The 15,254-nt window shown below is 49.6% G+C and overlaps 1 protein-coding gene across 4 annotated transcripts in view; it reads right to left on the bottom strand.

Moving 5' to 3' along the window:
- Positions 1-14,004, bottom strand: part of MYT1 (myelin transcription factor 1) — a 57,090-nt gene extending 43,086 nt beyond the window's left edge. For 2 of the 4 annotated variants that reach the window (XM_071759803.1, XM_071759805.1), the window contains exon 1: positions 13,766-14,004. The gene's annotated coding sequence lies outside the window, so the exon portion shown is untranslated. Of the gene's footprint in view, positions 1-13,091; positions 13,613-13,765 lie in introns of those variants that run through there. The other 2 variants (XM_071759804.1, XM_071759806.1) reach the window with 2 other exon arrangements.
- Between the last annotated feature and the right edge of the window lie 1,250 nt (positions 14,005-15,254).

Genomic DNA, 15,254 nt, shown 5'->3' with positions numbered 1-15,254 from the left:
CCCAACCCAGTCTGGGATCCCATGATCTGGCTCTGCACTGGGGCAGAAGGAGCACGATGCCACCAGTTCTCCTTCTCCAGGAATCTGCCACCCTCCTTCCAGTGATTCCTGCTGTAGCTCCCACCTCAGTTCCCTCCTGGAGACTTCTCCAAGCACAAGGGGCCCGTGTCCTCCTTCCTGGCCTTATGCCACCTCACCTCCTGGCCCATTCTGCTTTCATAGAATCCTAGAATTGGCTGGGTTGGAAGGGACCTCAGAGCTCACCAAGTCCAACCCTTGCTCCACTCCCCCCGTGGTTCCCAGCCCATGGCACTGAGTGCCACATCCAGGCTCTTTTGAAATATCTCCAGGGATGGAGAATCCACCCCTTCCCTGGGCAGCCCATTCCAATGGCTGATCACCCTCTCCAGAAAGAAATTCTTTCTAATGTCCAACCTAAACCTCCCCTGGCACAACTTGAGACCTCTTGTGCCCTCTTGTCTTGCTGAGAGTTGCCTGGGAAAAGAGCCCAACCCCCCCCTGGCTCCAACCTCCTTTCAGGGAGTTGGAGAGAGTGATGAGGTCTCCCCTGAGCCTCCTCTTCTCCAGCCTCAACACCCCCAGCTCCCTCAGCCCTTCCTCATAGGATCTGTGCTGGATCCCTTCCCCAGCCCAGTTGCCCTAATTGCCCTTCACCAGCCTAGTTGCCTTTTGATGCCCTCAGCTGCCACCTCTGCCTCAGTGACTGTGTCAGCCCCTGTGGTCACCTTGACCATGCCAGCTTTTGAGCTTGGGATGCTTTGGAGCTGTCCTTGCCAGGACCTTGCTGGGAAAAGGCAATCATCCCTTTGGGACTGGACACAGAGCAACTGGCTTCATCCCAACAAGGCCCCCAAACACCAGGACATCACAGCAGGAACCTGCTCCTTGGAGAGGGACCAACACCCTCAGCAGGGGGGGATCAGCAGGGGGTTACAGACCCATCCCTGCCATCCTGTCTCCAGGTCCTTCCCTCCATCCCTTCCCACTCAGCCAGGCAGAGCTCAGGGCAGGGACCATTCCCCCACTTTCTCTGGGTCACCCAGCAGTGCAGGAGCTGAAGCCCCTGCTGCACCTACAACATGAAGGAAGCAAATGAGGCTACAACCTCTCCTCATTAAGAGCAATATTCATGCTCCAGTGTTCACAGCCCCTTAATAAGACTTTGTAGGAAAAAAGAAAAAAGACTCAATAAAAAGAGGCACAGAGAGCACTCTGCCCGGTGCTGCAGAGCGTAGGAAACAAGGTGGTTTTCACCTCCCAGCTTTGTATCACTTGTGTACTCCTCAAATAAATAAAAAAAAAGAATAAAGGCTGCCTGCCCACAGCTTTCCTGCTGTCTGTGCATTGTTCTGAAGGGTATTGATCACAAAGAAGAAAGAGTGAGCATCGGTCAACAGCCCATCTTCCCCTGGCTCCTTGGGGGAGCTGTCAAAACGCTCTGAGCAGGGCCACCAAGGAGAGGGGACACAAAGCAAGCAGGCTCTCCACTGGAGAACCCTTTTGGAGTCTCAACAACAGCAACAGCAGCAACAGCAACAGCAACAGGGCCTGGAAAAGCTCTCAGCTGGTGCTGAGCTGCTCCAAGGTGAGAGCAAGACCTGAGCCGCGGGTGCCTCTGCCTTCACCCTGCCAGCCACCAAGAGTCACCCAGAGTGACAAACTTCCTTCTGCAATAGCAGGAGCTTTGTGGGAGCCTGGTGATTAACTCCTCACCAAGCACACCTCAGCCTGAAAAAGAACCAAAACCAACAAAAAAATAATAATAAAAAAAAATATAAATTGAACACCAAGCGAGCCCTGGGGTTTTTACTTCCAGATGACAAGTGGCAGCATCCCCCCTCTCCTGCCAGCTTTATCCACAGCACAGAGAGTTCTTTCTGCTCCCTTCAGCTCCTTTTCTGCCCACTGATGCAGCCCTGCTCATCTCCCCCAAGCAGGATGATGTCCTTGCTTTCTTCACGCACGTTTCCCTCATTATTTTGTTCTCATTTGGCTTTCCTGGTACCTTCTCTATTCAGCACAAACCAAACGCAAACCCTATCCCCTAATCTCCCAAACAGCAGCTCACCGCTGAGAAAATAATATAGATGTAACTTCCAGCATCACACACTTTCTTTTCCATTTATATGCAAATTCTGACCTTTCACCCAAGCTGTCTCAAAGAAGTATTTCCTTAAAAATGCAAATAGCATGTTGCAGGCAGTTGCTCTGGCTGAGCCTTTCTTATATGATTATTATTATTTCTTTTAACCTTACCAGCACTGTAAAACACAACTGCTAAACTGCACCCCGGTAATAATTACTTTTCCTACCAAACCAAAACGCTCCTTGGAGCCCGTGTGTTGTTGAAACAGCAGCAGGAGAAGTCAGCACAGAGGGATTTTTAGGGAGGTTTTGGGGGAGGCATGGTTTGGGTAAGCAGCTCCCAGATGTCTTGCTGCTGCAGGGAAGGAGGTGATGGCTCAGGGTGACATTGCAAGGACATCTTCTGCTTGCCACAACCCTTCCCGTGGTTCTGCTGACCTCAGGAAAAGGGAAAACCATGAGCTTAAGCTGCTGAGGTTGGTGTGGGGTGAGCAGAGCTGGCAGAAGGAGGAAACCCACCAGCACATGGATGTCTTTTCCCACCTGAGGTGGTCTGGGAAGAGGCTGGAGGTTGGGGATATGTGTGCTGATTGCTGGAAGCAGAGCATCCCCCTCCTCACTCTGTGGGGAAGGAACCCCCAGGATGCAGGGATGGAAAACAGAGTGGGATGCATCAACCCAGCTTGGGTGTCTGGCACCCCCTGCCCGAGCTGCCCCATCATCAATTTGGAAATTAAATGAGAAGCAAAAGAGTAAGCTGGAGGGGGGGACTTGTGGAGGGGGACCCAAGGTGTCTAAAGTAAAGGAGAAAAATGAGAAATGAGACAGGCTGGGTGGGACAGGACAACCCCTCCTTCAGCTCAGCACCGATTTCTGACCAGCAGACAGCTTGCTCCAGCGTGGAGGGAAAGAGTAAAAGGACCAGGTGAGATATGAACTGATCCTCTACCATTTTAGTCATCTGTAGAGCTTTAGTTTCTCCTGGGCTCTAAATCTCCAGAGATGCCCAGAAGTGTTGGCAGCCACAGCTCAAGGGAATCTGCTCTGGGAACTTCCCCTCAGCCCTGCAGGTTCTGGGCAACACGACAAACTTTCAAAAAAAAAAAAAAGAAAAGAAACAAAAAAACCAAAAAACAAAACAAAACAAAAACAAACAAAAAAACAAAAAAACAAAAAAAAAAACACAAAAAAAAAAAAACCAAAACAAAACAAAAAAAAAAAAACAAACCAAAACCAAACAAAAAAACCCAAAACCGAAAACCAACCAAACAAAAAAAAAACCAAAAAAACCCCAAACAAACCAACAAACAAACCCACACAGAAGCTACAAAACCCCACATTGCTTGTGCCCGAATTTTCCATGCACACAGAGCTGCTTGAAGGACACAAACCCTTTCACCCCCAGCACAGGACTAGGGTTGACCAACAGGGTTTCCTCGAGCAAGGGGGTTTCTGGATGGGGTTTTCTACCCCGTGTGACACCGGGGTCAGGCAGAGGGGGGAGAAGCCTCCTGGAAGAGCTGGGGCAGAGGCTGGCACTGCCTCTTGTCACCACGTTAGCTCACTAAATGGGCTCCTTCCCAGCTGCCAGCTTGTCTGGGTGATATGGAGCCTTTCCTCTGTGCTGCCATATAAGAAGTGAAAAGTTGACACGTAAGCGTGTGTCACCCAGAGTCAGAGAGACAGAAGCAATAAGGCATAAAAGGAGGTGAGATCATCGAGCAGCAACAGCTCCCCTGGGGCAAGAGGCAGCACTGCACAGGGCCTGCTGGCTCTCAGCCCCCCACATCCCCTCCCCACCCCAGCATCCCTTCAGCATCCTCAAATTATGCCCATTTCCATGGCAAAGCTCCCAGAGCAGGGGCACAGGGTCCCACTCTGCCTGTCCTGGAAGGGGGTGATGAAGCTGCCCCCCTTCTAAGGGTTTTTATTTAAAAAATGCCTTGGCCACGTGTGGGGCTCTGCCAACCACGATGCTGGGGTCCCCTCCAGCTTTAGCACTGCTGAATGGGGTGGCTGCTCTGAGCCACTTGCTTGAAAGGAAGGAGAATCATCAAATCTGTGAAGTTTACAGCCCTGCTGGCACTGCTCCTGGCTCCTGCAGGCCCTGTGGAGCTGCAATTAAACAGAACCAAGTGGTACCTTTCAGTCCTGAGCTTGCTGGGGAACACCCAGTGGGGACAACGGGATGGGGCAGCAGCTGGGTGCCCATGGCAGAGGGCTCAGGGCAGCTTCCAGCCCCTTTTCCAGCCATTTGCACCAGGCTGAGTCTGATGCCCCAACTGGTTTTACCCCAGTACCAAGGCAGGAGGAGCCCCAGACCCCAACACCCGCTCACCAGAACCAAGGATTAACCCCTATCTAGAAAACTCCTCTTTCCTCCAAACCCTTCCCCTTTTCCCAACCCTCTCATTCCTGATGGGGTGGCCTTGCTCTCCTGCTTGGCAGGGAAGCAGCCAACCTGCCAGAGCTGCTTTGCCAGCCTGGCAGCTCCCAGCCCCCCCTGGCAGCCAGGAAACCCATCCCTGACAGGAGGGAGCCAAAAGTTTCCAGGGGATGTTCAAGAGGAGCTGACAACTCCCTGCTCCTCCAAGACACTGCAGGCAAAGTTAACTGTTTAGGCTGTCATTTTTTTTTAAAGCAACAACATGGCTCCCAGGCACTGCTTTTTTTTTTTTTTTTTTTTTTTTTTTTAACATAAAAACCCAGAGCAGCTCTCTGCAGAAGGCTATTAATCCTCTCCTGTCACTTGTGTTCTTGGAGAGAGTGGTTCTCTGGGCAAAAGCAGCTAGTTCCTCACTGACTGATTATATTCAAATATTGAGGGCAACAAACAAACCTTTAACTCCACTTGCCAGCAGCTGCCTAGATGCAAAGCTTCAGAATTATGGAGGAGAAACCCATGGATCAGCAGGAGCAGGAGGGGCTCCAGGCACATTCACAGCCCCAGAAGCTTTCAGAGGCACAAACTTTGTCCTCTCTGCAGAGCCACTCGAGTTGAGCTGACTTGGCCCAAGATAACTTCACCTAGAACATCTTCCACACAAGGTTTTTCTATTTCTTTTTTACCTTTACCAGGGAAAGGAGTTAATTTATTTTCTCTCATCTTTACGCAGGTGCTTGGGGTTTAAGGACAGAGTGAGGATTGGCCTCATGTACCCAAAGGGAAACTCTTCCTTAGGCTTCAAGCTCCATTACAAGGTGGTTTTTTGTTTTTTTTTTCCAAAAACTCTTGGCTGGAATCCAGCAACTTCTCCCAAAGCCCATCTGGCACCTTGACTTAACCCAATAGCAGCCCTCTGGGCTATGGCTTCACAGAGCAGACCCATCCCTACCCCAAAACTTTTTTATTTCCATCCCATCACTCAGCTTTGCCCGTCCAGCTGGGATGGGAGAGGCAGCCCCAAAAGAGGGAAGTTCAAGCCTGCACTGAGGTTCTCACCCTGATCTTCTATTCCAAGGGAGGTTGGATGTCCAAGGGACTTTTCAGGTGCTTGGCATGCAAGGTTTAGCCCCAAAGCCACAGCCAAAGAAGCCCCAGAGCTTCCTCCTCCCAGGTGGGCAAGGGGGAGAGACTCCAGCTCTGAACTGGTTAACCCGAGGCAGCTGCTGGGGAGGATGCTCAGGGTTAGGTGGGTGTTTCTGCACCCAAGTTTAGTGAGGGGTACCCAACAAACCAGGCTCAGGGAGCCCAGGGATGAGCACAAGGCAAAGTTCATCATCAAATCGGTTTTGAGGGACTGTTAAAAAAAAAAAAAAAAAAAAAAGAAAAAAAAATTAGGAAAAAAAAAATTAAAAAATGCTCACAGTGTCACCTACAGATTTTGCCAGCAATACCTTGAGTTTTAAACACCGTGTGCATGAAAACTCCCCCCAGAGCCACCTCTCAGACTTTATAACCAAGTTCCACAGAGCACCCTCCTAACACTGGGTTTGAATCCAAGGCTGCTGGATGCACCCAACTCCTGAGCTGGGGGGGTAAACACCCCCCTGAGCTGCTCCTCAGAGAGACCCTTCTGCTCCTCAGCATCCATCCCAAACCTCCCAAACCCCAGGACTGGCAGCCCCAAACCAGGCACAGACCTGGCACGGGTGCTGTCCCAAGGAAAGCCACAAGGATAAGGGAAAGGAGGAAGAAACTGGAGTCCCTCCTGCAGCTGATGTTTAATTAGAGGGCAGGCAGCTTACACAGCAGTTTGGGCAACATATTGTCTCCCAGCATATTGGATATTTGTATCTTAACAGCTCAACATCGATTTCTTTTATGTAAAGGAAGAGGAAGGGGGCAGGGGGTGGGGGGGAAGAGAACTGCATGCCCTGAGTTGTGTGAGCTCCAAAGAGATGCCTGCACCTCCTGGACTCGTGTTTAGAGTAATCAAAGGCGTGAACTCATGTTTTATGTATGGGAATGAGAGTTTGCAGGCTGCTGCAAAAAGGAATCTCCAGCGTTTGGTATTTTGTTAGCAGCCTGGCACCATATGGCTCTCCCCTGCTGATATTCTTTCACACCAGAACTTTATGTTCAGATGCTTTAGTTAATATTTTACCCAGCAAGCATAAACAAGATGCAAAGATTGCAGTCGACAGCAACCTCCTCTTCCACCATATACTCCTCTTAATAGCAAAGGCTTCAGCAAGTAGTTTACCCAACACATGCCTGGATTTATCATTTTTTTCCCATTCATTATTTTTTCCCATTTATTTTTTTCCCACTTATTACTTTTTCCCATTTATTTTTTTCCCATTTATTACTTTTTCCCATTTATTACTTTTTCCCATTTATTATTTTTTCCCGTTTATTATTTCTTCCCAAGCCTCAGCTGGTTTAGCATCAAACCAAACACAAGCAGCAAATGCTTATTACTTTTTCCCATTTGTTACTTTTTCCCATTTATTACTTTTTCCCATTTATTATTTTTTCCCATTTATTATTTTTTCCCATTTATTATTTCTTCCCAAGCCTCAGCTGGTTTAGCATCAAACCAAACACAAGCAGCAAATGCCAGAAGGACATTTTCACTCCCTCCCTACTCCATTTTCTGGTCCAAGGCAGCACTGGACACATCCAGGTGCCACCCACACCCTCCTTGTATCTGTGGGCAATTTAAAGCCTCAACCCTGCTGGATTTTATGTCCAGAGTTGCCCTTTCTCCACTCGTGAAGTGGGGATGGAGCAAGGGGAAGCCTCACCCAAGCCCTAAGAGCCTCAACCCAACACCAACAACCTGGAGCATCCAACTTCCAGGTTTTACCAAAATTTGGCTTCCTCCCCCCCCCACAGGTTTATCCCAGAATCACTTTGGAAAACTGCAGCTTAGAGCTTTGGCTTTTAATATTACATTTAAATTCCCTCCACCCCCTCACCCTTCTATATTCTTATTATTCTTTAATATTCTGAAAACAAATAGGACCTAACAGATGTCTTTCAGCCTGCACTCTTATTAATGAGAATATCGGAAGAATGGAAATCAGGTCACAAATGTTTAATACTTTGTTTAAAAAGTCTTCAGCTTCTTTAAAGAGTTCCACTAATCCCAACATGACAGATGTACAAGGCAGTTTTGCTTGGGGCAGATTAAAATTCTCGCTCTGATTTGCTCTTTCATTTGGTCTGATTAAAATAACATTGCAATTTTTTTTTTTTTTTTAACGTGCTGACTTCAAAATAAAAAAAATTAAAAAAAAGAAAGAATAGAAAGTGACCAGTAAAGGCCATCACGATGACAATAAAAGCAAATTTATTGTTGTTAAGATACCAAAGCAAGACAAAAGGGACTGAGGGACAGGCAGCCCATACCCAGGTTAGCATTAAAGCTCTGTGTTCAAGATAAAAGGGACACCTCTCCAAATGATGTTTTTCCATTTGAAAGTGTTTATTAATCTATTCTCTCTGAAGCAAAAAGTTCAATGGAAGACAAAGATCAAAAGTATTTTTAATTCAGGTGAAAATTATATTTTTTTTCTTCTTAAAAAATTATATATATATGTGTATATATGTGTGTGTGTATATATATATATATATAAAATCAAGTTGAAAAGCAGAGTGTTACAGAGTGTGTCACTCCATTATTCTGCTCTAAGAGTGGCACAGCCTGGCTGGCAGGACAAGGTGATCTCAGCCATCCTTTCCTTGACCAAACTCTGCCTGGAAATCCTCCATTTCCTTTCCTCATCTCCTCTCCCCTGTCCACTCTTCCCTGGCCAGGTTTTCAACTTCATCTCCTGACTCCCAGAAAACACCTGAGTCACCACATAACCACACAGGACACTGGGGACACTGGGGACACTGGGGACACTGGGATGAGCTGATGGGCTGAGCAGAGGAGAAGGTTGGGAGGATGGAGCCCTGCTCAGAGCTCATCTCCTCTCCCCAGATTCATCCTTAAACAAGCTGGGGTCACACAAACCCTTGGGTTTGCCCCAAAACAGCCACAGCTCCCTCCAGGACACCACTGGACCAGTTCCCTGCAGCCACTGGCCAGAAGGGTTGCTACACAAAGCAGCCACTGCTGTGCAAAATGAAGTTCTCCAAACTCCTGCTTAAAAGCTCCAGGATTTCACACTAAAATCCCACGCAGTCATTCGGGACCTTTCTGGCCCAGAAATGGTCTCTGCCTCCCCATCCCCACCAGCAAAACCACGGCAAGGAGAGACAGAGGTGTTGGAGGGATGAATAAGCACCGTAAGGAAAAAAAAACCAAACAAAAACACAACAAAAACCAAACCAACAACAACAAAAAAAAACACCAAAAAAACACGAAAAAAAACCAAAAAAACAACAACAAAAAAACAAAAAAAACAAAACAAAAAAAAAAACAAAAAAAACCCAAACAAAAAAAAAAAACACCAAAAAACAAAAACAAAACAAAAAAAAAAAAAAAAAAAAAAAACAAAAACAAAAAAAACCAAACCAAAAAAACCAAATCAACACCACCACCACTACTTTGGTGTTGTGTATTTAGCCATTTTTCCTGAGAATTCCAGTTTGTGCCTTCACTCAGAGCATCCACAGGAAACATGCAAAATGCTTCAGGTTTTCAAGTCACTGCATTCAGGGGATTTTCAATGTTTGTGTTCTTTCTGTATAAATGTTCAGCACCTCCTCATGCCTTTGGGGGGTCCTCACCTCCCTGCCCACCCCCAGCTCTTCTTCCCAGGGCAGAAACAACCTGCAAGACCCTGCCCCAGAGCAGAGAAGCCAAGAGGAGCCCTCCTGCACTGCTGCTCTCACCCTGGGGAAGCCCAGAGAACCTGCACAGGGAGGAAATGCTTGGAAATTTCTCTTTTTAATTTTCTGTGCCTCAGTCCTGCCCCAAAGGACCAAGCTACCACCACTCAGGCTGCTCCCAAGCTCTGCAAGGACAAACACAGAACTTGGAGAAATTCCCTTGCCCAATTCACCTGCCAAGAGGGAAAACTCATTTCTTCCAGATACACAAAAAGTCTTTTCCACCTTTGCAAAATTATCTAAGGGGAGTGGAGGGTGATGGTTTTCCCCCTCCCATCTCTGAAGGAAGAAGAAGGGGTGCCCCAATTTTGCCACGATTCATGAGTTGGGTCCCTGATCCTGGAGAAGGTATCAGGTAAATTCAGTTTCCTCTAGGAGTAAGGTGGTTAAAGGGCATTTCTCCCACCTCAGAAATTTTCCCAGCACGTGTTCATCACTCCACTTCCCTCTTTACACCAGGATCTTCTCTCCAAGTGGTGGGTCAAGTTTCTACATTTTAAAATGGGAGGTTTTCTAGGTATAACTTCTCCCCTGTCTACAAACACCTGGGAGCTGAGAAGATGGGAAGGAGTTAATCCCAGCCTTCTGGTCCCTGTCATACAGCCCCTGGAGGGCTACCTCCCAAAAACACAAATTACCCTGGTTTGAATCACCCCCTGGATGGCAGCATCCTCATCTGCAGAGCCAGGGAGTAAACAGATCATTTGCAAAACAAATAGCTCAGAGGCACCATCTCCTTTTTTTTTTTTTTTTTTTTTCGGGTGGGGGGAATAACACACGGAGATGCATTCCCAGCTCTAAAAGTTTCGTGTGGATCCTCCACCATCAGCTCCCAGAGGAGAGAAAGGGAAACAGCAACCAAGTGATGACAGGAGATGTCATTTGTCCTTAAGGACAGAGCTCTAGCGACCAAGCGGGACAGTTCACAGCTCTGGACCCGAGTCCTCCCCATTTACCAAGTGCCACCCAGACAAAAAAAGCAAAGGGGAAACGGGTTTCACCCCCTCCCCCCCCAACCCCTTTGCCATTAAACTCTCCCGTCTGCCTTCCCAGCGCTACGGTGACACTTTCCGTGTCCCCCTCCCCTTCCCACGGCTGATTCCACATCTTCTGGGAAGCCCAACCCACCCATGGTGACTCCCCCCCCCCCTCCCCACGCCGCTCTTTCCCCCGGTATTCAGCTCTCGGGGGGAAAAGGGACCCCCCCAAAAAAAAACTTGCGAGTGGAGTCAATGCCAGCACCCCTTGCAAAATAAGCACCCCCAGGCTGCAAAAAGGCTCTACCCCTCCCTAGAGAGGAAGTTTAGGAGTGTTCGGCATTGCACCGACTGATTTTGGGGGGTCGGGAGGAGAAATTCACCGACCCCCAGCCCCCTCCCCCTGATGCGGAACCCCGGTGGGATTTGGGAGAAGACTTCATATTCCTGCGCACCAGAAGCTGTGTAAATCACCCTGCTTTGGGGGTGCTGCTGACTTAGGGTGCACTGTGACCTCTCCCAAGCCCCAGCTGAGCAAGATGCCCCTTTCAAGCAGCCAAGTTCGGTGCCAACACCCCAAAGCCAAGGCTGCTGGGCTGGGGGTGTGTGTGTGTGGGGGGGAGTTTAGCACCGTCTGCTAAAATGGCAGCTGCTCTGACGCCGAGCTACGTCTTGCAAAGTCAGCCCTGCCCTCGGCATCTGACAGCCGGGACCGGGGGCTGCTCCGCTGCCCGTCCCCCCCCCGGGGCTTCGGTGGGACAGGAAGGGTCGGAGTTTGCTCTGCCCCCTCCCCACCCCGGACCCGCCGGGAAAGTCCCAGCCCGGCAATCCCGAGCCTCCCGGGATGGAATCCCCCTGCTCCGTGTCCCTTCACCCCCTCTCCTCCTGCTCAGGATGAGCCTGAGAGAAAAGCGACGGAGGAGTGGGAGAAAGGGAGAGGTTTTGACTTTTAATGGGAGGGGGTTCTCACCCGCTTCCAGCACGGAGTTTCCCGAAAGGGGAGGGGGACACCCCCATCCCAAAGCCACCCTTGGCACCTTAAGCACCGTCCCGCACCGGGCCGGGCCCCGAACCCCCCCTTGCAAGGGCTCCCAGGGGTGCGGGGATGGGTGTCCGCATCTCCTACAGCACGAGGTGTCCCCGCTGTGCCCTCTCCCCCCGGTGAGGTCCGACGGACACCCTGGAACGAGGAGGGGTTCACGGCCCCTTCCTCGGGGCTGTGCAGGGGACAAACAGCTCTGTCCGGGACCCCCGGGAAGGTGCCACCCGCGGGGGACAAAACCGGACCCATCGCTCCGGGATAACCGGACCCGAACTTCCCCGGGACGCAAGGGACAGCTCCCGTCTGCTTGCTGGGAAAGGAGAAACGCAACTTTGGGGAGTTTTCCTACTCTTCTGGCCATTGGGATCCAACAGATCCCAGAATAAAAAAGAAAAAAAGAAAAAAAAAAAAAAAGAAAAAAAAGGAAAAAAAAAAAGTTATCCTTGAGATTCCCGAGGGAGGGAAGAAAAGAGGGAAGAGGAAGCCGACGGGCATGAGTCCTGCCCGGACTCCTCGGGCCGCAGCAGCAGGAGCAGGCGATGGTTGGAGCTTTGCAACATGCGCCTGCTCCAATCTGCGCTGCTCGGGAACAATAAACAGGATCATACAAAGAAGTGGAAAGGCGGCATCTTTGCTTCTGGTTTCTATGACAGCATCAGAGACAAACCGACTATAAACTCTAATTCCTGGATTCCTCCTCCCCTCCAGCCCCCCAAACCCCCTTTTGTCTGCCATTAATTAAAGTGGCCATATGGAAAAGGCTGATAATAACAGCAGATGAGGCAACGAGAGAGAGGGAGAGGAAAAGAAAAATAATAATAATAAAAAAAAATAACTAAAAGTAACGGCACGGCGATGGCGAGGATTTCGCCGGGGCTTTTTTGCGCTTATTTTCAGAGGCTGAAAGGGGGTCAACAATAGAGGGGGGGCAGCTGCCCGGCCGGTTCTGGGGTGCAGAGGGCAGAGCCCCCCTCCCCTGCCCTGGCAGCCCGGCTTTGGGGAGACCTGATCCCCACAACCTTGTCCTCTTTTCGTGAGGGAGCCTCGGGAGGGTGCCGAGCCCCCTTTTTGAGGTCCACTCTCCCGAGGGGGGTCTGTCCTAGCAGGGCAGCAAACTGCTCCCCAAACTCAGCCTAACTCGGCGGGGTCGGTGAGTGCATCCTCAGGCATCAGCCCCCTTCCCTTCGCCCTCCCCTTAAATTACCCGCAAAACAACAACAACAAGAAGAAGAAAAAAACTTTGCTAAAATTGATAAAGAGATTAGAGGAGCAAAGCCTCTTCCGAGCTAGCTAAAAATAAGAACCCGCAGATTTCTGCCGTGGCCAGCGCAGAGAGAGAGAGAGAGAGAGAGGGAGGGAGGGAGGGAGGGAGAGGGAAATATCCACCAACATGGCACGCGGCCCTTGTTCCTCGCTGCTATAAATAGAGAACTCTGGAGTAGTCAATACTGGGCGAAGAGAAGGGAAAAATTATAAAAAAAATAAATATATATAAAAATATATAGAAAAAAGTCTGCCAGGGTAAGAGCAAACACTCAGCGGGAGAACGCCAACCTTCCGCACCCGCGGCCAACCCCCCCCCTTCCCCCCGCCGGGGCGCAGAGCTCCCTAAAGACCGAGGAGTAAGAGCCTGAGGACTTAGGGACGGAGTTTTTGTGATCAGGGGGCTTTGGGAGGAGGGAGGGGGAGAAAAAGGGGAAAGCCCGGAGAGGGACGCGCGGAGCCCCACTCCCCGCACCTCCATCAGCACCTCCGAGAGCTCCGCGGGCGCGGAGGCCGCCGCCGCCGCTGCCGGCGCAAACTCCTCCCGGGAGCGTCTTCTGCTAACACCACACAGGGTTCCCTCCGGATAAACATCCACCGATCCCGCGGTCCACAAACCCGGCAAGCATCATCCTCTTCCAGAAATATTCAGAAAGTTTCCCGGCTGAATGCGATGTTGGGGTTTTTTGTTGTTGTTGTTGTTGTTTCTTTCTTCCTTTCCCCGCCCCCCCCTCCTTTTTTTTTTTTTTTTCCTTTTTAAATAAATCTCCTTTCTCGTCTTATCCGACCTGTTTTCAGTCAGAAGCATAACATGTCCACTAGCGTCTCGCAGGAAACGAGAAAGCGAGCGAGCAAAGATGGACCTAGGAGCATGATGATCATCATAAAAATCCCCTCGGTTCTCCAGTGCAATTTTCAAAACAACAACCCAGCCTTCGTGCTCGAAAGGCGAAACGCCTGCGTCTGTTTACATCAACTGTGTGCTCCGAAAGCCTTTCCCCTCAGCCGAGGGAGGGGAGAGGGAAGGGAAGGCGAAAAAAAAAAAAAAAAAAAAAAAAAAGGGAAAAAAAAAAAAAAAGACAGAAGGAAAAAAAAAAAAAAGCCAGCGTTATCTGCCTTTGTCAGCGAAAGAACATAATATTGACTTACCTTTCCCCACAGCTATTGTCTGCCCCTTTGCAAAATGACATCACGGAAACCAATCATGAAATTTGCATGGGGGAGGTTGTGGGGGGAGAGTTCTTGGAGGGCAGCCCACTTCCCTACACCAGTAACACGCGTGTAAGACGGGTTGTTGGTTTCAATTAAATATCTGATACTCCTTAGTGTGTGAACTCTTAAGCCTGCTAAAGGCAATGTCTCATTTACTTAATGACCGCTCTCATTAATGGAAATGGCACAGAGGGGGCTTGCTGCGCCTTCCCTTTGTAAATACACTACCCATGAACCCTTGGGGTTGCAATATATCTGTTTACTCTCTGAGGTGAAATAAATTTACAGTATAGCATCAAAAAGAGAGAGAGAGAGAAAGAGGGATGGAGCTGCTGACTTGAGTGCATCGAGAGTTGGGGCTCTCCCGGCCCCGCCAGCCCCTCTCTCCCGGCACCCCCCCCCCCCTTTTCCCGACACCCAGCAGAAGGTGAGTGATTTTCCCCGAGCTGATTCATAATTAATATGCACGAAGCTCGGGGCTACTTTGATAGCAGCAACACAAAAGGATGACGAGCGAGACGAGAGCCGTGCCGGGTGTCCCCCCCGCGCATCCCAACGCGTGGTACGGCCCAATAATTCCTAATAGCAGCAAGCAGCGAGTGACAGATGCCCTGGGTTAGCACAGCTCCAGCGAAAGTACTTTACAATATTTATTGGTGGTTAGGAAGATGACCTATCACCATAAAGAACAGACCGGGAAATTTATCGCCTCTCTGAACCTGGAAGTATTGCATATTAGCTGATATACATATTCAAAAGCGAGTGGTTAAAAGGTGTATAAATATTTTTTTTTCCCCCTTAAAAAAAAAAAAAAATAAATAAAATAATAACTGACAGAACCTTTCCCCAGAAGACATCGCCTCAGTCGGTTAAAATTTGAGCTCAGTGATAGGAAGGAGGATAACACAAGGATACGTCCTAAAAGAACACGGTGACTCAAACACTTCGGGAACTGTTTCGAAGAGACAAAATTCTTCCCATTCGTCCCAGAAAGACCACACTTCCCAGGAGCTAGCGTCATCTTTCCTCAATAATGGAGGAGATGGGGCCACCCCGGGAGAAAAAAAAAAAAAGCCCTCCCTGAGCTTGAGAGAGGCTCTGGGGAGAGAGCCCGGCCCCGTGGGGCAGAAAGGGTATTAGCACCTTCCTCCCGCCAGACGGGAGCATTAGCACTTGGATCGCAACTTTTGGGAAATAGCAGGCGTGCTGCAGCCCCCCTGGGTGGAAAAGGGGGGCGAAAAAGTGTCTGCTTCCCACCCAGAGCTTTTCCCTGCACCCTCACGCCGTCCCCAGTATCACCGAGACGATTAAGACTTTCCTGTCATCTTAATGAAGATTTCCGAAAACAGAAGGGAGCTCACAAATGGACGGAAACCCCAAGAGCCTTTAGAGAGCTGAGAGAGCAGAGGCAGAGCCTGGCAGGGAA

This window comes from Heliangelus exortis, chromosome 16 (assembly GCF_036169615.1).
Source record: "Heliangelus exortis chromosome 16, bHelExo1.hap1, whole genome shotgun sequence".
In the NCBI taxonomy this organism is placed as follows: Eukaryota; Metazoa; Chordata; class Aves; order Apodiformes; family Trochilidae; genus Heliangelus; species Heliangelus exortis.
Note: the sequence above shows the minus strand (reverse complement) of the source record. Positions and strands in the feature narration are given on the sequence as shown.